Below are 24,548 nucleotides of genomic sequence, written 5' to 3'. Positions count from 1 at the left end.
AAAGACATTTCTTCCACCTCACCACCTACCACTCAAACTGAACAAAAAGGGACACTGGAGACAAACAAATATAACATTTCAGCAATGGAAATTTTTCAGGACAGCAGACTTTTGTCTGATTGCACCTCTCAGTGCCACCTGATGCCCCTATTTTACCAGTATCTGGAATTTGAATAGACGTAGCTGTAGCTTTTCCATGGGTTCTGGATAAAAATCTAACTGGCATTTAGCCAGTGCTTATAAGCACATGAGCCTTGCTGAAAGGTGGAGCTCTTCAACTATAATTGTCTAGGAGTTTATGAGGAGTAGATAAATGATTATTCTTATTGTAAACATGGCTATATCTCTCCTGATGTGAATCACCCTGAGAAGGAAGTGGTGGGAGATACTTTTTTGGAGTGTAGCCTGTCATGATTACAGTTAACCCCACATCTCAACTGGAAAGAGAATTTCACAGCAAAACCATCCCCCAGCTTACTTGCTGTACTATTCTGTTTTGTCTTCACAATCTTTAGAGCTTTATTTTACATGTGGAAAGTAAAGATATTGCAAAAGAGATTAAATCGCTTCTTACCGTTGCTTCACTGCTCAAATGCTCTTATTCCTTTCTCCACAGTTCAAAAGCATTTTGAAACTTTTCCTTCCGGTTGACAGTGTCCCAGAGATAATAACAATCCCAGGCATTGCATCTACTGAAAGAGCTAACCACATTAACCAGGCAGCTTTGTGTCATGTAAACTGAAAGTAGCCCATGATCTTATCCAGTGTCCTTGAGCTGAAAACTTTTGCCAACTCGCATTTCTCAATAAATTGCACTATCTGCTTTATTCTTGCCGAAGCCTTCTTCTTTTCACATTTACAGTATTTTAACCCACATAAAGTGCTGCTGTTGAAAAAAAAATATTCCCGACTAGAAACCCTGCCCACACAGAACAGTCTCGTGTAGGTTAATCTCAGTATTAACCCTAGTCTTAGTCATGATCTCTATTTAGTCACTATTATCAGGTTTAAGGTCGTTTTAACACATTCAGTACTGGTGGAAAGGTTAGTTGTTTAATGTGGGTACTATTTAATTACTGATTTTAAGAGGAAGTCTTGCTTCCACCTTACAAAACAGAGGCGGTGAATCATGCAGATTCGTCTGCTGTACATCACAATGGTTTAGAGGTTGAATACAAGTGTCAGCGTTGTGCGTTTGCTTAGGGTCAGGGCTTTCCTCAGTTTCCTTCTTTTCTCTCTACAGATTGTAGCTCACTACAGGGTATTGCTTCACTCACTCAGCCAGCATCACATGAGGATATGGGGTCTGCAACAGAGCAATCAAGTTACTGAACTTCTATCCAGAGGCCTGGGTCCGTCCACCAAGTGACATGGGGTTGAATCCCACCTCAGGAATGGGGGGATTTAATATAAGCAGTTGAAGAAACTTAGAAGAGAAGGTCGCATTAGTAACTCAGGCACAAAATGAAGGGATTGTCATCATCAATTTGGTTGGTTCACTCATGGGAAGGAGATCTACAGTCCTTGCCTGGTCTGACCCAGGGCAATGAGGCTGATTTTCCTTCCTTTCTTTATGAGCAGTTAGAGACGAATACAAAATGTCCATGCTAGTGATGTCCATATTCTGTTGGTGAACAAAAAGAAATATATTTCTCCCATGATCTTGTTTTGGATGCAATCTGCAACACTGACTGATTATTATTGAGCTCTCTGCTGATATCCACACACATAACCTCTCAGCAAAGGTAAAACTGGCCTATCGCTGCCCTCCTAATATAGAGTGGGGGAGGTAAGTTGAAATCCATGCCAGATAATATTAATTCACTATTATCCCTACTCTGTGATTGAACCTGGAACCCAATGGATGCATGTTAGGTGGTACAGTTATCTACTGCAGAAGCCGTATTCTTGAAACATTCTTCCCTAAAGGCATTAAAATTAGTCAAAGAGGTAATTAAATCTCATTCTTTCAACTAACTGCTCTATTTTATTAGAAGTAAGGGACTGTTCTTCCCACTGCACACCATGTATGAAATATCAGTCAAATAATTACAATTTGGAAATCAGTTAGCACTGCGATTAATTATAACCCAACACACAACCTATGATGAAGGCACAAGATGCTGGAGTACTAGAAGAAAACTAAACTGCTGGAAGATGTAGCGTCTCGACCCAAAACATCAACCATCTATATACCTACACAGATGCGGCTTCTACTTCGAAGTTCCACAAATGGTTTGGTTTTTGTAACAGACCAATCAAGGAGTCAGCTTTGCACCAGTGGTTCAGCCTTAACAGTGATCACTTCATTGTTATGGGAGAAGCAATTAAATCACCCTTCTATTATATGAAGCACACACAAAATGCTGGAGGAACTCAGCAGGCCAGGCAGCGTCTATGGAGAAGAGTACAGTCGACATTTTGGGCCAAGATCCATCCGGCCTGCCAAGCTCCTCCAGCATTTTGTGTGTGTGTTGTTTGGATTTCCAGCATCCGCAGATTTTCTCTTTCTTCTAGCATATGGACGTGGACTGCAAAGGGAAACAAAGCGGGAGAGTTTAATGGAAGGGAGTTGAAACAGAAAAATCTTGTCACGCATCAAGACAATGGGAATTGATGAGCTCCAGTCCAGTGGGCACGGTGTGGGCAGAGAGGGGGTGCACTTCTGTTTTGATTGCGGCTTTGTAAACTCAGATCTGACTGATTTCTCATGGTCACTTTTTTCTTTTCTTTTAATCTTTATTCCCCAACATTTATCCTCATCTCTTAAAACCTACACAAACCCGAAGGAAGTCCCAAGACTTGACCTCTTAGAGTATAATGAATTTGGAATAACTTCTACTATGACAGTCTTATAAAGAAATTGTGGATCATTTCCAAAATTCACTACAACTTGCAAATCCTCTAATCCACATTAATTCACTCCCTCCTCCACATTGACCTTCTCCTCTACTTTCTCCCTTAGTCCATTCTTGCATCTCTAACTTAACTCTACTCAAAATTGTCTTTTCCCCACCCTGGTCAATCCAGACCCTCTCCAGCCATTTACCCAGAGTCCTGCCTCTTGTCTGCACTGAAAATTATGCATGAGAGAACTTTAGAAACTTCTGTTTCCACGATGATATCTTCTGTCATCTCAGCACCAATATGTCAGTCCCATCCTTGCCAATCCTGATTTTCTCCTTTTCTTTCTTCTTAATCAACAAGAGTGTCCCTAATTTGTACAGTCCTGGTGTTATAGAGCATTATGGCATGTAAGTAGGCCCTTCAGTGCCTAGCAAGCTAGTATCACTTACCCACTTTCAGTCCCTATCCCTCTAACCCCATCCTACACATATATTTATCCAAATGTCTATTAAATGTTGCCGAAGTACCTGACTCAGTAACTTCCTCTGGCAGCTCATTCCATTTAGGCACCAGCCTCTGTGTGAAGAACTTGCTTCCTCAGATCCCTTTTAAATCTTTCGCCTCTCACCTTAAATCTATGGCTTCCAGTGCCACTGGGAAAAATACTGTGTGAATTCACCTTATCTATACTCCTCATGATTTTATATATGTACATATATAACATCAGCCCTCAATCTCCTACCTTCCTATGATTAAAATTTGCCCTCTAAATCAGTACATCATTCCTTCCAGAATGACAATTTGCTCTCCTGACAACGGTTTGTCTGTAATATCTTCCAGTCCGCCATACTTCCCATCCACCATAACACCCCTCCTTTCCTCTCCAGAGCCTCCCTTACTCACTCCTCTACCCACTAAGGTCTTGTCCTTCATGTCACACTACAGGCCACTCAGGCATCTGCACATTTGCTCCAGACTGTTCCTCATCCTCTTCTCCATCTTGTCTGTACTGGTTCTATCATTTCATTCCATGCCTGATTCACACAGGATCAATCTTCAGGTTTTTTTAACTCCCCTTCCAATATGCTGCTTCTCGTTGGGCTGACCAGCTTGGTTCCAACAGATGGTTGTCTCCCTTTCCATCTCTGTGGGACACTCTGATTTCCTAGACTCCCATTTCATTTATTCACATGGGACATTTCTTCATATTCCCCTTTACTTTACATTGGACCTCCTTCCACGACACCAGCTGAAGTCACACTGGCTCACTCCTCCCCTCTGCCTTCAGTGAGTGGTACAGAGGCACAGGCAGTAGAGTCCCTGGCCAGGTTCAATCCTGATCTCAGGTTGTTGGAGCTACTGTGTGGAGTTTCAACAATATTCTTGTGACCATGTGGGCTTCCCTGAGTGTTCTGGTTTCTTCCCACATGCCACAATTAAGTTGCTGTCCCTAAATTCTAACACAATCTAAACACTACAGTGGGAAATAAATTGGATTCTCCCTTCCCTTTGCCCATTTGATTTTCACTAACATTTCCTGGCATTCCACCCAATGTCACCTTGTCCACCCAATTCTCTTCTTACACATAATGTAGTGTTTTAGTTAGGCCACACTAGGAGCATTGTGTTCATTTCTGGTTGTCTCAGTTCAGGAAGGATGTGGAGGCTTTGCGGGGGTGCAGAAGCGACTTACCAGCATGTTACCTGGATTAGAGTCTACGAGCTATAAGGAGAGGTTGGGTTATTTTCTTTGGAGCGCTAGAAGCTTGGGAGAGATCTGACCGAAGCTCAGAAAATTATGAGAGGCAAAGATAGGATAGATAGCCAGAATATGAGTCAATTTTATTTGAAGCAATTTGCTGTATGCTTCGATGTACGTATAACAAATAAAGCTAATCTTTTTAATCTTTTTTTTCCCTAGTCAACTACAAGACGATATACATCTGAGATGAGAGGGGGAAATTCTAAAGGAGATGTGCAAAGCTGTTTGCATACATAGACGGCTGACAAGTGCCTGGAATAGGCTGCCAGGAATAGTGATAAAGACAGGTACAACAGAGGCAGTTAGACACATAATTATCCAGGAAATGGAGGATTATGGATCGTGTAGAGGCAGAAGTGATTTAGATTAATTCATCATTATGTTTGGAGCAGACATTGTGGTCAAAGGCTCCTGTTCCTGTGCTGTACTGCTCTGTGTTCACTGCATACTTTGATGTACTGTACATATGATAAATACATCAAAGTTCAAAGTAAATTTATTATTGAAGTATATATATGTCACCATATACTACCCTGAGAATCAGTTCTTGTAAGTCAAAAGAAAAACAGCAGAATCAATGAAAAAATGCACACGACAAACATCCAACAACAAACTGTGCAAATAAAAAAAGAAAAGAAAAAAGTAAACAATTAAGTAATAAGTATCAAGAACACGAGTTGTAGAGGCATTAAACATGAGTCCATTGGTTATGGAGTCAGTTCAATGTTGGGATAATTGAAGTAATCTCCTCTGACTGAAGAACCTGATGATTCAGGGGTAATTGACAAAATCTGAACCTGGTGGTGTGGGACTTGAAGCCACTATACTTCCTTCCTGAATCCAGCGGTAAGGACCTCACCATCCAGTGGTTTGGATGCTGCTTTCCTGCAACAGCACTCCTTGCAGATGTGCTCAATGGTGGGGAGGCCTTTACCTGTGATGAACTAGGCTGTATCCATTACTTTCTGTAGTATCTTCTATTTAAGGTCTTTGCTTTTATCATATCAGACTCTGATACAACCAGTCAGAATGCTCTTCACTGTGCGTCTATAGAAGTTTGTCAAAGTTTTAGGTGACATGCCGAATCTGTAGAGTAGAGACTGGGAAAGTAGAGACTCTATCACCTCCTACAAAGTGAAACCAAGTGACATATATGACAACAAGGTTTCACACCCAGATGAACTCAATGCCTGTTACGCTATCTTTGACCTTCAATACATGGAGGCACCTTCACAAACTTCCACAGCCCCTGACGATTTCAGTTTCTAAGGACAACATGAAGGGTGAACCAGCAGGAAGTATTTGGCCTAGGCAGAGTACCTGGCCAAGTACTAAAGACCCGTGCTTTCAGCTGGCTGGCCTATTCATTAGTGTATTTAACATCTTGCTTTGGCAGTCTCAGGTTCAAGCAGGCTTCAGTACTGGTGCCCAAGAAGAATGTGGTGACCTGCCTCAATGACTATCATCCAGTAGCACTTACACCTGCAGTGATGAAGTGGTTTGAGAGGCGGATGATGAAGTATATCTACTCCTGCCTGTCCCAACTTAAATCCACTCCAGCTTGCCTACTGTCACAACAGGTCAACATCAGGTGACATTTCATTGGCTCTCCACTCAGCTCTGGAACATCTGGATGGTGAAGGTGCATACATCAGGATGCTCTTCACTGACTACAGCTCTGTACTTAGTACTATCATCCCCTCAAAACTAATCAATAAGCTCTAAGATCTAGGCCTCAGTACCTCCTTCTGCAACTGGATCCTAGATATCCTCACTTGCAGGCCCCAGTCATTTTGGATTGGCAACAACCTCCATCAGCACAGGTGTACCACAAGGCTGTGTGCTCAGCCCCCTGCTCTAGTTGCTTTATACTAATGACTGCGAGGCTACGTACAGCTCCAATGCTATATTTAAGTTTGCTCACGACAGCACTGTTGTGGGCTGAATCAAAGGTGGTGACAAATCAGCCTGAGTGAGGTGAGATTCTGGCCAAATGGTGCCATAACAACAGCCTCTCACTCAGTGTCAGCAAAACCAAAGAGCTGATTATTGACAACAGGAGGAAACCGGACGTCAATGAGCCAGTTGTCATCAGAGGGTCAGAGACGGAGAGAGTCAGTAACTAGAAATTTCTTAGTGCTATCAATTCAGAGGATCTATCCTAGGTCCAGCATGTAACTGCCATTATAAAGATGGCACAGCAGCACCTCTACTTTCTTGTACACATTCAACATGACATCTAAAAACTTTGAAACTTTGAATTTGAATCAGAATTTCTATCCCACCCTCTTCTCCATTCTAATCATAAACACAAGACACAGAAGTAGAATTAGGCCATTTGGCCCATCGAGACTGCTCCATCATTCCATAATTCCTGATTATTTATCCTTCTCAATCCCATTCTCCTGCCTTCCCCATGGAACCTGTGATGCCCTGACTAATCAAGAACATGCCAACCTGCACTTTAAATACACCCAATGAATTACCCTCCACAGGCATCTGCAGCAACAAATTCCAAATTCCAAAAAAGAAATTCCTTCTCATCTCTGTGTCTAAATGGATGTCCCTCTAATCTGAGGCTGGGCCCTCTAGCCCTGCACTCAATCTCTATAGGTAACATCCTCTCCTCATCCACCCTATATAAGCCTTACAATATTCTATAGCTTTCAATGAGATTTCCCCCCCACCCCATTCTTTTAAACTCTGGTATGTTCTGGCCCAGAGCCATCAAACACTTTCCATACATTAACTCTTAGACTCCTGGACTCATTACCATGAACCTCCTCTGGGCCTTCTCCAATGCAAACACTTCTTTTCTTAGATAGGAGGCCCAAAGCTGCTCAAAATACTCCGAGTGTGGTCTGACCACTGCCTGATTAAAGCCCAGAATTACATCCTTCCTCTTATATACTAGTCCTCTTGAAATGAATGCTAACTTTGTATTTGCCTTCCTTAACACTGACTCAACCTGTATGCTAACTATTAGGGAATTCTGCACAAGGACTCCGAAGTCCCTTTGCACCTCCGATTTTTTAAGTTTCTCTCCATGTAGAAAATAGGTTAAACCTTTATTCACAGAAACATAGAAAACCTGCAGCACAATACAGGCTCTTTGGCTCACAAAGTTGTGCCGGACATGTCCTTACCTTAGAAATTACATGCGTTATGCATAGCCCTCTACTTTTCTAAGCTCTATGTACCTATCTAAAAGTCTCTTATAAGACCCTATCGTATCCGCCTCCACCACCATTGCCGCCAGCCCATTCCACGCACTCACCACTCTGCGTAAAAAAACTTAGCCCTGACATCTCCTCTGTACCTACTCCCAAGCACCTTAAACCTGTGTCCTCTTGTGGTAGCTGTTTCAGCTCTGGGAAAAAGCCTCTGACTATCCACACGATCAATGACTCTTATCATCTTATACACCTCTATTAGGTCACTTCTCATCCTCTGTCACTCCAAGGAGAAAAGGCCGAGTTAATTCAACCTGTTTTCATAAGGCATGCTCCCCAATCCAGGCAACATCCTTGTAAGTCTCCTCTGCACTCTTTCTATGGTTTCCACATCCTTCCTGTGGTGAGGTGCAGACTGACAGGTGACAGGTGACTCCAAGTGGGGCCTGATCAGGGTCCAATATAGCTGCAACATTACCTCTCAGCTCCTAAATTCAATTCCACGATTAATGAAGGCCAATGCACCGTATGCCTTCTTAACCACAGAGTCAACCTGCACAGCTGCTTTGAGCGTCCTATGGACTCGGACCCCAAGATCCCTCTGATCCTCCACACTGCCAAGAGTCTTGCCATTAATACTATATTCTGCCATCATATTCCTTCTACCTAAGTGCATATTCGCACACTTCCCTACCCTATTTTCCACCTGCCACTTCTTTGCCCATTCTCCAAATCTGTCTAAGTGCTTCTGCAGACACCCTGCTTCCTCAACCCTACCTACCCCTCCCCCTATCCTCCTATCATCCAAAAACTTGGCCACAAAGCCATCAACCCCATCATTCAATTCATTGCCGTATAATATGGAGAGAAGCGGTTCCAACACCAATCCCTGCAGAACACCATTGGTCACCAGCAGCCAATCAGAAAATGCCCCATTTATGCCCAGTCTTTGCCTCCTGCCAGCCAGCCAATCTTCATTCCATGCTAGTATCCTTCCTGTAATATCATGAGCTCTTACCTTGCTAAGTAGCCTTGTGTATGGCACCTTGTCAAAGTCTTTCTGAAAATCCAAGTAAACAACAGCCACCAATTCTCCTTTTTTTATCCTGTTTGTTGATAATCAGGCAAGGTTTTCCCTAAAATAATCCCTGCTGACTTTGGCCTATTTTATTATGTGCCTCTCATCGACCTGAGCCTGTCATCAATGTAAATCCCAATCTCCTCTCAGTCACTCTAGCATAACTCCATATCCAAGCCCATATCAACACTGATCATCTGTTGCTCTTCCCCCTTGCCAATACAGGGCAATTCATTACAATCCCTTTCCTGTCCGGTAAATGGTATTTGCTTCAGCCAGTGTCTGTTCTGATACTTCTCTGCTCCACTGGTGGTAAGGGGTTGTGTTTCAGTTAAGTGACAGAACACAAATGAACAGCAGAGTCTTAACTCATTGCCATGGGCAAGAGGACAAAGATGAGAGGTCGCCAATGTTGACAGTGTAAAGGGGTGGATGGGATGGAGCATTAGAAACAGTGGCTGTAATTTGTGTGTGCAATTGAGAATATAGTCTGTATTTCACACACACCAGTATAATCCAGGATGGTGGAATGTGGGAGGAGTGGTTCAGTGTGAACAGAAATGTGACCTTTAAATTGACATGCCCAATTTCCAACGCACAAAGGTATTAGTACCAGAATAAAGGGCAGCCAATAGGCTGTGTCAGGATAAAAGAAGAAAATTCCAGATTCTATTCAAAGGTCTTCACTCTGAATGTTATCTAGATTTCTCTCTTCACCAACACTGTCTGACCAGTTGAGCATTTTTAGTTTAGAGATTTGCATCATCAGGACTTGCTTTGTTTCTCAAACATCCTGTCAGGATGTTGACCAGAAGGCCTGATAGAGACAAAGGAGGGTTACTGGAACTGGCATCAAGAATTCAGCTCCTTCAAGCAGAGTTCTTTGAGGAGAAAATTATAGAGCGATTTAGAAGAGAAGCTTGAAATCAGTGACGGATTCCACAAGGTAAAGAAAAAGAAAATGATTCAATTGATGAGACTGTTGGTAACCAGATCCCCTCAGCTTTGAGATAATTGGCATAACAACAATGGTAACATGAGGAACTCAGCTTTCTGGAAAAAGAGATTTTGGTCTGAATTCAGTGGCTTTAATGGAGGTGGGCATGGACTCAACACTTAAAGGAGGACTGAATAAATACACGAGTGAAAACAATGGAATGAAAAACGGGAGACTGGATTTAATGGGAGAGACCTGTCACAGAGCTGATGTAGACACAATTTGCCTGAAGGTTGCTTCTGGTAGAGTTTTATAATGCCAGGGGAAGGAAAATATTCACCTTATTAAGTCTGAAACTCTCAACTATATTTCTTTCTCGCTGTCTCTGTTGTCATTATATCATGTACATCATATATGATTCACGTTAATTTAAATTTACATATGCAACACGTTTTTTCATGTTTGTAATGTTCAGTGTTGCTGCTGCAGAAAGCTAATTTTTCTGGCATTTACACCTTGGGTATATATGCCTGTGGCAATAAATTTAAACTTGAACTTTTCTTGATGATGTCGAGCATTATTCTCACAATCCTCTGAAGATACATTTTTTTCCCCTCACCCGGAATAACATTTTCACTTTCATTAGAATTAAAAAGCTTACAGGGTAGAAGTTTATTCATTCTGCATACTATCACTCTTGTGCTGTGGTTCTCCACTGACATGGTGCTGGCGCATTAACACATGACGCGGTTACTTCATGCCATGATTTGCATGGCTCTGTGCAATCAGTGTACACGTGCCCAGAGCATGAAGAGTCTCACTCAATATTTGTTTGTCCAGAATTTAGGTTATTTATTTATTCATTTAGTGGTACAGCATGGAACAAGCTGCACTGCTCACCAGCTCACCTATTTGGACTGCGGAGGAAACGAGAGTGGTTCGCAGGAAGAACATACAAAGCCCTTACGTTCTTGCGCTGGAATTGAACTCTGAACTCCAGAATGCCCCGAGCTGTAAAAGCATCACTCTAACCTCTATGCTACCATGGCACCCTGTGCTCGGGGCTCAGTTGGACATGGCACTTAGTTGCTGTGGTTGCAACGGAATATTGGGATCTACACGTTCTTCACATCCTGGTCTCAGAAAGGTTTCTTAAGGGTTTATAAGTCACTGTCAGGTCTGCCGAAGAATGTGCAATCTCAAAGTCAAAGTAAGTTTGAGAGAAGGTAAAAGAATAGGGTTGAGAGGGATAATAAATCAGACATGATAGAACGGTGGAGCAAACTTGAGTGGGCTGGATGGCCTAATTCTGCTCCTATGTTTCATGGTCTGAATTTATTATCATCTACATCATTTGTTATTATATTGTAATTTGTCCTCCACTGTGCCTTTTGTCATGTTTATTAGTTATTGTACTTGTTTATTTATCATTGTACTATCCTGCACTGTTTTGTGCACTTTATGTAGTCCTGTGCAGGTCTGTAGTCTAGTGCAGTTATAATGTTGTTTTCACATAGTTTAGTATAGCCTTGAGTTGTCTCACATAGTCTATTGTAGTTTTGTGTTGCTTCATGTAGCACTAGGGTCCCAGAGGAACGTTGTTTCATTTTTACTGTGTACTGTACCAGCAGTTTATGGTCAAAATGACAATAAACTTGACTTGATGTATATGTCACCATACACTACCTTGAGATATATTTTCTTGTAGGCATTTACACAAAAAATGAAGAAAAATGTAGAATTTAATTTGAGAAACTGTACATAAATATTTGGACAATCAATGTGCAAAAGAAAATAATTTTTGCAAATAAAACATACTAAAAACATGAGATGCTGAGTCCTTGAAAGTGAGTCTGTAGGCTCAGTTATTAGGATCCTGTTGGCTCAGGAGCCTAATGACTGAGGCTCCTGTACCTCTTGCCAGATGGTAGTAGCAAGAAGAGAGTATGGCCTGGATAGTGGGGCCCTTAATAATGGATGCTGCTTTTTTGCAACAGCACTTCATGTAAGTGTGCTCAATGATGGTCCTGGTCTCCATAAGTGCAGCTCCAGTGGTATAGAAGAGCCTTTAACTCACAGAATAAGCCTCCTGCTTTTTGCCACCTTTATTAATCAGTGTACATGTTCTTAGCCATTCACCATTAATACAGTGGCCATGTTATGAGGCACAAACTAGAAACCAGTTTTTTACCAAGGTCAGCATGTAGCAACCTCCTCGCTTTCTGTCAGCTAGACGCAAGTATTAGGGTAAGCTTGGAGCAATGAGGACAGCATATTCCAGTGTGCACATTCACTAAGGGGTCAAGCATCTGTCACAAGGAGAACATGGAGACTGGACCCAAATGCAGGACACAGGACAGGAACAACTAAAGGATAGAACAAGATGGGGAGACCATGGCATTCAAAGGTGATCCTGGGGTTCAAAGAGTTCATGGCAAGGCAAGACCCTGGCTAGGCTAAAGGAATGGTTTGTGGGACAAGGAATGCTGGGAGGATAGCTCCTGGGCAGGCTACATTACTTCTGGGCAGAGCCCAGCCTCCCAGGCAGGAACACAGGGGCCTGGGCAGGTCACAAGGCACCTGGGCAGGATGCAGGGCACAACCCATCAGAAGAGAGGGGTAGGAAAGGGTCAGAGTCCCCCACCAGGCAACAGCAGTCCAGCCAGCTTACCCAACAGAGGCAAGGGATCAGAAGGGAGCTCAGTCCAGGGTGACTACAAGAACAGACTTACAGAACAAGATGATTAACAGTGGGTACTCCAAGCCAGGCAAACAGGACAACCCTCCCAACTAGACTCAGTCCCAGAGCCCCTATATATACACCTGCCAGCTGATAGATCTCAGGTGCGCCTCCTTAAGCCAAGATGATCCTATTTGGGCTTAAGGGTGAAAGGAGGGACGGCTACAAGACCCGGAGTCCGTAGTCCGCAGACCGGATCAAGACCCGGAATGCGGGCTCCGGACCAGACCATAACAGCATCAGGTATCCTAATAACTTCCTGGAACCACAGAGAAATATTGTGACTCCCAATTGGTCCATCCAGCCCACCTAAACTAGTCCCGTTTGCCCATAATTGGTCTATTTCTCTCTAAACCTTTCCATCCATGCACCTGTCCAAGCACATGTCAAATGTTGCCTCAATTACTTTCTCTGGCATCTCATTCCATCTACGGACACCCCCTGTGCTGCAGTGATATCCTCAAAGACTATGGCACCTCGACAGGTAATGCAGTGCGAGCTATTGGACGATGCCTCATGATCTGCTCTGTGAGTGTACCATCAATTTGTGATAGGAAAAATGAGCTTTTGGCTTGGATCTAAAAGACTTGGAAGCATTCCTGTCTGCTCTGTTGTAGTCCGTCCTTTCCTGAGTCTTCAGAAGCGGAGCTAATACACTGCCTTGGCTCTAGGGAGACTGGTGCATGAGCCGGGACTGGTTCCTGTCCCAAAGAAGGGTCTCAGGCTGAAACATCGACTATCTGTTCTTTTCCATAGATGCTGCCTGACTTGCAGAGTTCCTCCAGCATTTTGTGTGTGACCTGATTACAGTCACTCTTGCCTGGTGACTCAGCACACAGAGATCCCAGCTAGAGGTCACCATCTGCCAGCGACCATGAATGCCCGATGGAGGAGCACATGCATTTTCCTTCAGGATCTGGAGCTGAGGGTCAGAGATGAAAAGCCCACGCTTACGGCAGGGGGTAAGTAAGAGGGACTATCTGTGACAAGGGGCAAGTGGTGTGAGAGAATGAAGGCTACCAGAGAGGAATCAGAATCATCTCCAAACCATTGCTCGTCATGGTCAGTGTGATGGTTGGGCCCATGACTTCCAGCACGTAATCCTCTGCATGCCCCTGTCTGTCACCATGACAGGAGCTGCTGCTGTAGCCTGTGGTCTCTCAGCAAATCTGTCTGCAGAAGACAGGGAAATGGGTGAATATCTTGCACACTGTGCTGACTGACTGAAGTTGTTTTTCATTGTCTTGGAGGAGTGGTGCATATGTTAAGCATTAATTCATACAGCATAGGAACAGGCCCTTCAGCCCATGCTGACCAAGATGCCCATCTAGGCTTGTTCCATAACCATGGGTTTGGTCCATCCCCTCCTGAACCTTTCCTGTTGTTCAAATGTATTTCAGCAGTTGTTATTGTACCTGACTCAACCACTGCTTCTGGCAGCTCATTCCACATATATACCACCCTCTGTGTAAAAAATTGCCCTTCGAGTTCCTATTAAAGCTTTTCCCTCTCACCCTAAACCAGTACCCTCATGTTCTTAATTCTCCAGCCCTTGGACTTAATTCTCCAGCCCTGGGAAGAGGACCACACACATCCACCCTACCTATGCCACTCGTGAGTTTACGCACCTCAACTTGATCACTCCTCGGTCTCCTACATTCAAGAAATGAAGTCCTTGCTTGTCTCTCAAGTTCTCACAGTACTCTGACGTTTTTCTTCTGCATTCTTTCCAGTTTGATGATATCTCTCCTAAAACATGGTGACCAAAACTGAACACAAGCTTCAAAGTCTTGTACAATTGCACCAGGCCCTCTCAATTCTGTACTCAATGCCCTGACTGATGAAGACTAACATTCTTCTCCACTCTAGCTACATGAAAGTCTACTTTCAAAGAACCACCAATATCCCTCTGTTCGACAATACTTCCCAGGGTGCCACTCTTCACTGTGAATATTGTGTTAGAGAGCACTGTGAGGTGACTGATAAAAACATGGCGTATGGCGCAGTGAGTGAAGTGAGTGGTACTGATGTAGCCTTCTCGACGTGTAGTCATCAAGATAATTTTCCACTGAGACCCCCATCATGTTCACTTGTCCAGGGCCCTCCTCTGCCAAACACAACACTTTCCTAAGCACAGAACAATCTGTGAGCCCTTCAGTGCGGAAAAAACTCTCAAGCTCACCCAACACCAGCACTTTGAAAGCAGTTCTGATCATTTGAAGGCCTAATCTTCTCCCTGATTTGCCCTACAAATAACTTCCAGCGGTAATTTGAGGGCACATACCCTTTGAGGTGCGAGCAGAATCTGGACTGTGGGGCAATTATATCCTGTTATGAAACTTCAATGTACAACACTGCACCATTAGTGTTGCATGAAAGCTCAAATCATTAATTTGGTAGAAGTTGGTGGAGGTATCCCATACAAATGCTGGAGGATCTCAATAGGTTAGGCAGCATCTATGGAGATGAATAAACTCTCAATGTTTTGGGCTACATCCTTAATCAGGACTGGAATAAACAAGAATAAGAAGGTGAGGGGAGGGGAAGGAGTGCAAGGTGGTAGGTGGATAGGTGAAACCAAGTGAGGGGAATGTTGGATGTGTGAGGGAGAGGGTGAAGTAAGGAGCTGGGAGATGATAGGTGGAAGAGGTAAAAGGTAGAAGAATTAATCTGAGATGAAGCTTGCCAGCTTGTACTCCTTCCCCTCCCTCCACCTTCTTATTCTACTCTTTCCCCGCTTCCTTTCCAGTCCTGATGAACACCACCTTCTTATTCTGCTCCATTGATGCTGCCTGACCTGCTGAATTCCTCTGGCATTCTGAATTTTCAGCATCTGCAGAATTTCTTGTGCTTATGGTGCAGGTACCTTCTAGATTATAGTAAAGGTAAACTTATTTCCAGACCATGTTCTCTCACCCTGATTTCACCAACATACGAGTCACTCTCAATCCACAATAGGTGCCTAACAAGTGGTTAGACTTTAGCAAGTGCTAGTGGAAAATGGAGCTCTCCCAAAGAACAACAACATATGATTGAAGGATTTTTGAAACCACCGTGGTCGGATCAACACACTGAAACAGGCACTAAACTGAGACTGATTGGATTGCTGATGGGCCCAAACGCAGTCTTTTGAACTTCTGACACTTCACTTGACAACGTCCGGAAAGAGCAAAGGTCTGAAAGGTTCAGGCCCTATGGCAGCTGATGTGTCTGCCTCTGCTATGGGGCAACTGTGGAGGGATGGGGGAGGGGGAGCAGTCACAAAAACTCAAAGGGACAGGGCAGGGGGAAGGTGTTATACTGCTTGGGTCTCCTTTCTCAAATGCCATATGATATTTTTTCTGGACGGCTTGCATCGGTTGTCAAGGAGAATGCAAGATAATCCTAGTTAGTGATTTATGAACCAATAAAATGATAACGTTATTTGGTACTGATTCATCCAGTAAAACTTGGATCTCTTGAATGTGAGGGAAAGTTACAAAGCAATAAAAAAAAAGCAGAGCTGAAAATAGTTTTGGTTAGTGCTGCAAGAGTTCAGATAAGATGGAAGGCAGTTGGAAGTGAAACCCATTATCTATCTGCACAGCTCTGGCCTGGCTTTAGATATATCTTGATAAGGATGTAGGATTGGAGAAAAGGCTCAACCATGGCTGTGTGAGGGGAAAAGCGTGCAGGTGCCCTTTCAACTCCCAGCTCTATCCAGAAGCCAAGCAGAGTGACACTCCCAACCACAAAAAGAGATTTACAAGCCTTGTGATTGAAAGCAGATTCTCCTCGTAGGATATTGTGAATTGCATTAAAGCATTGATATTGTGCTTGCTTCCCTGTTGAAATCTCCAGATTTAAAGTTCAGATGATGCCTTGTCACTCTGCCGCATTGTACTGCAAGCTGATTCCCTCTCTGCTAGAGTGTGCAATAACCATGTCCACATAGAGTGTCAGTCATTGAACTCTGCTGTAACCGTGCACTCTTACAGTTGTAAGTATTTAACTTTAGAGACTGCTACTAAGCAAATATCCGAGCATAAGTTTTCCAAGGCAGAACCCAGAAACAATGGGCACACAGAGGAATGCTTCAGAGAAATGGAAATCCACTTGAACCTTGCTGTGCCCACACCTCAGTGAAAAATGGAAGCAAGGAGATCATTTTAAGGGTGGATCGGTGTGGCAGCTGATGCTAAGCTCAAGTGTCCAAACTGTGGTGAAAACTCATGAAATATTTCACTGGTTTGGATGCTTTAAGTGTGTTACTGATGGCTGCTAATCAACAGGCCTTTGATTATTATAATTGCTTCAAATAAGCAAAGTTAAGTGCATTCTCCATATAGCATGCTGCTTTCAGGATTAACTGAAGAACATACTTCCTGACCACATGGTCTTTATCAGAACATCGTTAACATGGTATTCGGCTAATTGGCACTCTCAACCCAGATTAAACTGGGAGCAACAGTTTAATCGCTTATCCAACTGCTCTCACTAACCCTCCACGTCAACTTATACCCTTGGCCTGTGTTGTCCTTCACTCTGACCACTGCCCCATGACCAACAGGACACTGCTGAGGCCACTACTGATACCCACTTCCTTACTGGTTCTACACTAAAACTGCCTGCCCAATTTGAAGTTTCCTGTCTCTGGCTTCATCAGTTGTGCACAATACTTCACGTCAAGATCACTATCTGATTCATTCTGTGTTTGGTTTCCAGTCCTCTGACTCGTCTCCTGTTAGGTTCTGTGCATACTGTAATGGCATTGGAAAGAGATAACACACCAGATGCCAGAGGAACTCAATAGGTCCGTCAGCATCTGTGGAGAGAAATGGGCAGTTGATGATTCAGGTTGAGACCCTTCATCTGGACTGAAAGACAGAGGGGCGAAAGAAAGGAGCCAGCAGCTGATAGGTAGACCGAAGTGAGGACAGCTGATACACAGATGGAGGAGGAAGAGTGGAAACGGTGACAGAAGCTGGAAGGGGAGCAGTGGGGGCAACAAAGGGCTGCAGATGATAAAATCTGATAGGAGAGGAATCAAGTGAGAGGTGGGAAGGTCAGACGGGAACAATGGGGTAGGGAACCAAGTAAACAATGGGCGAATGGAGTGGGTGGAGGAGGGGAAAGAGACAGGATGGTGGGAAGGGCTGCGGGTGGATGTAAAAAGAATCGGGCAGATCAAAAACAATGAGAAAGGTGAAAGAGGGGGCACGATTTACCTGAAGTTGAAGAATTCCATCTTCAGGCCACCAGGTTGTAGACTACACAAAGGGAATGTAAGGTGTCGTTCTTCTATATTGCAATCAGCCTCACTGAGGCAGCGGAGGAGGCCAAGGACAGACAAATTGGAATGGGAAAGGGGAGGGGAATTAGATAGGCTCACAACTGGGAGATCTAGACACCCACAGCCAACAGAACACAGGTACTCAGCAAAGTGATGACTCAGTCAGAACTTGGTCTTACTGAGGTAGAGGAGATCACGTAGGGAACACCAGCTACAATAAACAGCCAGGGGATGCAGGGAGAAGTACTTTGCTTAAATATATCACCACAACTTTATACAGTCTGAAAACTGGTAGAGTATAGTCCCTGCTCTGTTTCAAAAGCAACTTCCTTCCTCACTCTGCTAGGTATCTAACTAATAACGCCATTTCACTGACTTGATGCCTTTCAAGTCACTCTGCTAATATAAAAAAGAAAAAAAAGAATTAATAGTAGTAAATAAATAAGCAATAAATGTTGAGAACATGAGATGGTGAACCCTTGAAAGTGAATCCATATATTGTGGGAACAGTTCAGTGATGGGGTGATTCAAATTATCCCCATTGGTTCAGGAGCCTGATGGTTGAGGGGTAATAGCTATTCCTGATCCTGGTGGTGTGAGGTTTGATGCTCCTGTAGCCAAGAAGAGAGCATGGCCTGGGTGGTGGGGTCCTTGATGATTGATTGCACTTACCTGTGACAGCATATGTGGTCATGGAGCAAACATACAATCTCCTTAATGTGACAGGAAATGACCCCTATCTCCAGTGTTGCGCTAACCTCTGTTACCAACGTGATTTCATGTACCGTACTTCTTATTGCATGGACATCTCTTCTGTCACCAGCATTTTATACTTTACCAAACAGCTGAAAATCAAAATGATGCTTATGTACCACATTATCCCTGTGACCTTAAACCAAAAGAATGAGTTTAGACAAACACAAATGATTTTTAACGTATCTTTTTAAAAACTCTGACCGAACCGTTACTAAACTTTTTTTTCTCTTGTTATCTTTCCTCAAAATTTCCACCTGACCGACCTCAAGTTTCGTTTATTGTCACAAGGTATAAAAGTCATGAAAATTAACTTTTTGCAGCAGCAGCACATTACAAATGCGATGAATATTAGGTTACATAAACTTAAATTAATATAAATTATACATAACACACAACAAAATAAACATAACAACACGTGTGAGTTGAGAGAGAGGAAAAGAAGTGCAGTCTGGGGTAGTGTTAGGTAGACCCATGGCACTTTTCCTGCTGCTTAAAAAGATTTCCATGCATCATTGATAAGCCATGAGAACACTTTTAAGATCTCTTTCTTTTCTTGATACTTTATTTTCAAGTTCTTTTCTCTGTGTATCTTTCACATTACAAGCCAACTCCTCCCATATTCTACTAGATATTCTTTAAAAGTAAGAAAAGAAATTCCAAATTAAGGAGACTGGTGGATAATGTGGCAACACAGCGGATGGAGCTGCTAGCTCATGGCTCACATGACCCAGACTCAATACTGAACTCAGGTGCTGTCTGTATGGAGTTTGTGTGTTGTGACCCTGGCTTCTGCCAGGTATTTCAGTTTCCTCCCAAAGGCTTGAAGTTTTCTCAGTTAATTGGTCATTATAAATTGCTCCTAGTCTGAGGGTGAGTGATAGAATATGGGAGGAATTGACAGGAATGGGGTAAGACGAAATGGGATTACTTTGAAAGGGTACTTGATGATCAGTGTTGACTTGGTGGGTAAAGAGGCTTTTGGATTTATGATTTTAAATTCAGCTCTATAAGGAACGGTAGTAATGTTTGCAGACATAGAACTTAAATCATCAGTACAACACAGTACAGGCCCTTCAGCCCAAGATGTTTTGCCAACTCTTTAGCCTACTCCAAAATCAATCTAAACCTTCCCTTTCACATAACCCTCCATTTTTTTCATCCCTGTGCCTATTGAAGAATTTCTTAAATGTCCCTGATGTATCTGACTCTACCCCTACCTTTGGCAGCATGCTCCACTCTCTATGAAGAAAACATATCTTCAACGTTCCACCCCCCCCCCACCCCAGCAAGCTTTCCTCTAATCGCCTTAAAACTATACCCTTCTATAAGCCATATCCATCCTGGAAAAAAGTTTCTAGCTGTCCAGTCAATCTATGTCTCTTATCATCTTGTGCACTTTAATCAAGTCACCTCTCATCCTCTTTCTTTCCAAAGATGAAAGCCCTAGCTCACTCAACTTACCTTCATAAGCCGTGCTCTCTAATCCAGGCAACGTTCTAGTAAATTTCCTCTGTAACCTCTCTACAGCTTGCATGTTCTTCCTAAAATGAGGTGACCAGAACTGAATACAATACTCCAAGTGTGGTTTAATCAGAGTTTTATGGAGCTGCGGTGTTACCTCATGGCTCTTGAACTCAGTCCCCTGACGAATGACAGCCAACACATGATATGTCTTCTTAACCACCCTATGAACTTTAACTGCAACTTTGAGGGATCTATGGACATGGACCTCAAGATCCCTCTGTTCATCCACACTGCTAAGAATCCTGCCACTAACCTTGTATTCTGCCTTCAAATTCAACCTTCCAATGTGAATCACTTCACTGCATCTTGAACTCAATCTGCCACCTTTCAGCCCAGCTCTGCACCCCTAACAATATTCCATTTCAACCTCTGAAAATTTTCTACACTACCCACAACACCAACAAACTTTGTGTTATACCAAAATATCAGGCTTGGCTAATTTTCCAAGAAGGCCAAAATTATCGGTACCAGACGTTGATGAACTGGCTAAAGAGGGTGTGGTGAACTACATATAGCTGTCTGGACACGCCCCCGGCTGACTGCTCCTGTGGCTCCTCCCACAGACCCCTGTATAAAGGCGATTGAGGCCTGAGCCTGACCTCTCAGTCTCCAGGATGTAGTATGGTGGTCAACCACTGCTTGTTCCTTCTTCCAGTCAATAAAAGCCGATATCTCGCCTTTACGTCTCAGAGTGAGTTATTGATGGTGCATCAGAGGGCGGGAGGAATTCCATGGCCTTAAGCTGGTGTGTTTTGATTAACTACCCATGACGTTACTGGAATGAGAAAAGCCAATTGAGTTACTGGAGAGAAGTGCTTTCAAGTTCACAAGCACCAGAAGCAGCATCACAGCTTGATAACATCTCAAGGAGTTATTTAATGCCCAATTTCTAAAACACTGGAGACTCTCTAGTAGTACACCCCTCTGGGATTGTAACCTTCCAATCACTCTCTTTTGTGACACTGCTTGCACTCATTACCAACAACTGCCATTTCTTTTGTTTCATTGTCAGTCGCTTTGTTCTGAACTGGACCTCCCCAAGTGACAGACCACAAAGTGACATTGATGCAAAAAAAAACAAAGTGATAGAATTGTTTAAAACTACCAACAACTTTCCAAGAACCGTTAATTCTACAGAAAGCTGGGATAATTAACTGCAGTTTGCAATGTTTTAGAACAGACAGATGGGCTGCCTTCATAGAGTGAAATGGAGCAAAATTAACCTCCTCCTTTGTAGCAATGTAACGTTCCTCACTTGAGCAAGTTCACTGGGGCTAGTGCGGTGTGGGTTGAAAGATAAAAAGTGGGAACTGTGGTTATAGAGAATGAGTGTTGGGTCTCAGAAGCTCCTGCTGTTATCCTTCTTAGTATGCAGACTTGTACTTTATAAAGCAATGTGCAAGTCAGTGACTTCTCCCGCTTTGCATTTCCGTGCAGAATTACCAGCTCACAATGCATGCCACTGTATGTAGTAATCCCAGAGTAAATTCAGGAAGTGCATGCCTTCAGCCTCTTAAGCACGTGCAACTTTGAAAAGAATCAGTTTTTAATTCAATCCTTTAAAAGCTATGACCTATGAGTGTGCTGCAAAACAAGATGTTTTAATTGAACTCAAAGAGCTTGAGCTCTAACACAGCTTGACTTGTATACATGGCACCTTCACTTTACTATATCTTTCATGCAAGAATATACTCAGCTGAGCCTGAGTGTTTTTACTTTGATCTGAAATGAGTTTGTTATGACGAGATGTGCCAGACCCACTTTCATATTTTAATTCTCAAGTCAATTTACAAGGACCAGCATTTCACTCAACTCAGTCACAAATAGAGTCACACTACTGAAGAGGAAGTCTCGGCTTTGGTGCTTCTAAAGCTCCATTTGCTGTAAGTAATTAGCATAAACACATTTCTTTTCCCCTCTGTGGGTATTTAAAATTGCATTTTTGGCGGCTATTCCAACTGTTGATGGTACTTTCATTTGGGACTGACAATGTATTGAAGTTATGTTTGAAAAAATATTGAACACCAACTGCAGTGTTGAATATAATTCGGGATCCTGAAGTAATCCTTGTTTCTCGAGCTTTGTATATTAATCCCAAGAGTGCCCATCACCAGGTGCAGGGAAAATCCCATCACTGGCCAATTAATTTTGTTTTTAACTCATGCATTGCAGTGCTCAAAATAATAGCACTGTTGTTGAGATTTTGCATAATCAATATGGAGTTTGCTATATGGAGTGGTTGGAAATGGGTGTTCCAGCTTGAGTTTGACTTCATCTGCCAGTTCCTAGGTGAAAGGTAATTTTCTCCTTTACTCGTCATTTTCCTGTGACTGGTTTGGCCAATTTATTTCTTCTCCCAGCTAATGTCAATTCAGTACTAGGGTACACGTTCGCTGATGTCACCACCATGAATTTAAATTAACATATATTATACATAATTTACATGACAACATAAACATAATAACATTAGGACAAGTTGAGAGAGAGAAAAATAAATAAAATCTGAAATAGCCCAAACACAAGAAAATCTGCAGATGCTGAAAGTCCAAAGCAACACACTGAAAGACTATTGTACTCCTTCTGTAATTAAATTAACATGAAATATGCATAATTTACACAACAAACTAAACAAAAATACACACAAATGCCTTAGTGAAAATTTTAGAGAATTATAATCCAAAGTAGAATTAGGGAATTCAGAGTAACATACACAAAAAGTTGGAAGAACTCTGCAGGCCAGACAGCACCAATGAAAATGAATAAACAGTCAACGTTTCAGGCCAAGGCCTTCTTCAGGACTGAAAAGGAAGGGGGAAGATGACAAAATAAAAAAATGGTGGGGGGTAGGAAAGGAGGACTAGCTAGAAGGTGATAGGTGAAGCCAAGTGGGTGGGAAAGGTAAAGGGCTGGAGAAGAAGTATTGGAGAGGAGTGGAGAAAAGGAAGAAAGAGGGGAACTGGTGTGAGGTGATAGGTAGGTGAGGCGAAGAGATGAGAGGCCAGAGCAGGTAATATAAGAAGAAAGAAAGGGGACGATAAAATACCAAAATGAGAAATTGATGTTCATGTCATCAAGTTGGAGGTTTCCTAGATGGAATATGAGTTGTTCTTCCACCCTGAGGAGGCCATGGACTGACATGTTGGAATGAGGATAGGAATTAAAATGGTTGTCCACTGGGAAATTCTGATTTTGGCAAATGGAGTGGAGGTACTCAACAAAGTGTTTCCCTAATTTACATCAGGTCTCATCAATGTAGAGGAGGCCGCATCAGGAGCACTTGATACAACAGAGATGCCAACAGATTCACAGGTGAAATGTCCCTCACCTGGAAGGACTGTTTAAGGTCCTGAATGGAGGTGAGGGAGGAGTTGAATGGGTAGGTGTCACAATTCTGCCACTTGCAGGGATATGTGCCGGGAGGGAGATTAGTGGGAAGTGACAAATGGACAAGGAAATCACAGAGGCAATGAACCCTGTGGAAAACAGAGAGTGGGGGGAGGTGAAGATGTATTTGGTGGTAGGATTCCATTGAAAATGGTGGAAGTTGCAGAGAACGTTGTGTTGAATTCAGAGGCTCATGAGGTGGTAGGCGAAGATAAGGGAATTCAGATTGGTTCAAGGAGCTGATGGTAGTGGGGAAGAGGATGCTGTTGAACCTTAAGGTGTTGGTGTTCAAGCTCCTTACCTCCAGTATGATGGCAGCGATAAGAAGAGGGCACAGTCAGGATAGTGAATGTCCTTAATAATGGACGGCACCTTTCTGAGACATTACTTCTTGTAGATCTCCTGTTTGATAAGACAGCTCTGCCCATGATGGAAATGACACTGTCTGTAGTCACTTGCAGTCCTTTTAATGGAGTCCCCATATCAATCCAAGAATCCATCTGCTGATGCCAAAGTTGGCCTGGCCTTATAATCAAGCTACCATCATCAATGGCAGTGCTAGTTAGTGGATCATGCAGCCAAAGTAGGTAAATTAACTACCAACAGTAAACTGGTATCAACTCTAGTGGAACATACTTGTAAAAGTAAAAGTCAGTGACAAGACATAGGGAGAATTCATCTAATCCTTTAATGTGTTGCAGAAGGATAAGACAGAAACATGAATGCTGGATATTTATCAGAGGCTGTTGTAATGCTAACACATGAATTTTAGGCCAGGAGAATTAGGATAAAGACAAAGGACTGAGGTGCTTTGCTAGTTTGCACAGGCTGGCTATTCTCTAAACAGAGTTAACACACCATAATGAACCTATATATTTTCTTTCAACATTATCCAAGTTTTTTTCTTCTTTGAAGAGGGGAACAAGTAGGCTGGAGATTCCAGAAGCCCAGAGCCTGGCGAAAGGGTGGACGTGGCCCACTACAGTGTTTTGGTGCATGCAACTGACTTGCTCGTCACAGCAGTGTTACCCTTTACACTTTCTCTCCCATGCTTAATTTTTGGAAAGAAGCAAAA

This window comes from Hypanus sabinus, chromosome 4 (genome assembly GCF_030144855.1).
Source record: "Hypanus sabinus isolate sHypSab1 chromosome 4, sHypSab1.hap1, whole genome shotgun sequence".
NCBI lineage: Eukaryota > Metazoa > Chordata > Chondrichthyes > Myliobatiformes > Dasyatidae > Hypanus > Hypanus sabinus.
Note: the sequence above shows the minus strand (reverse complement) of the source record.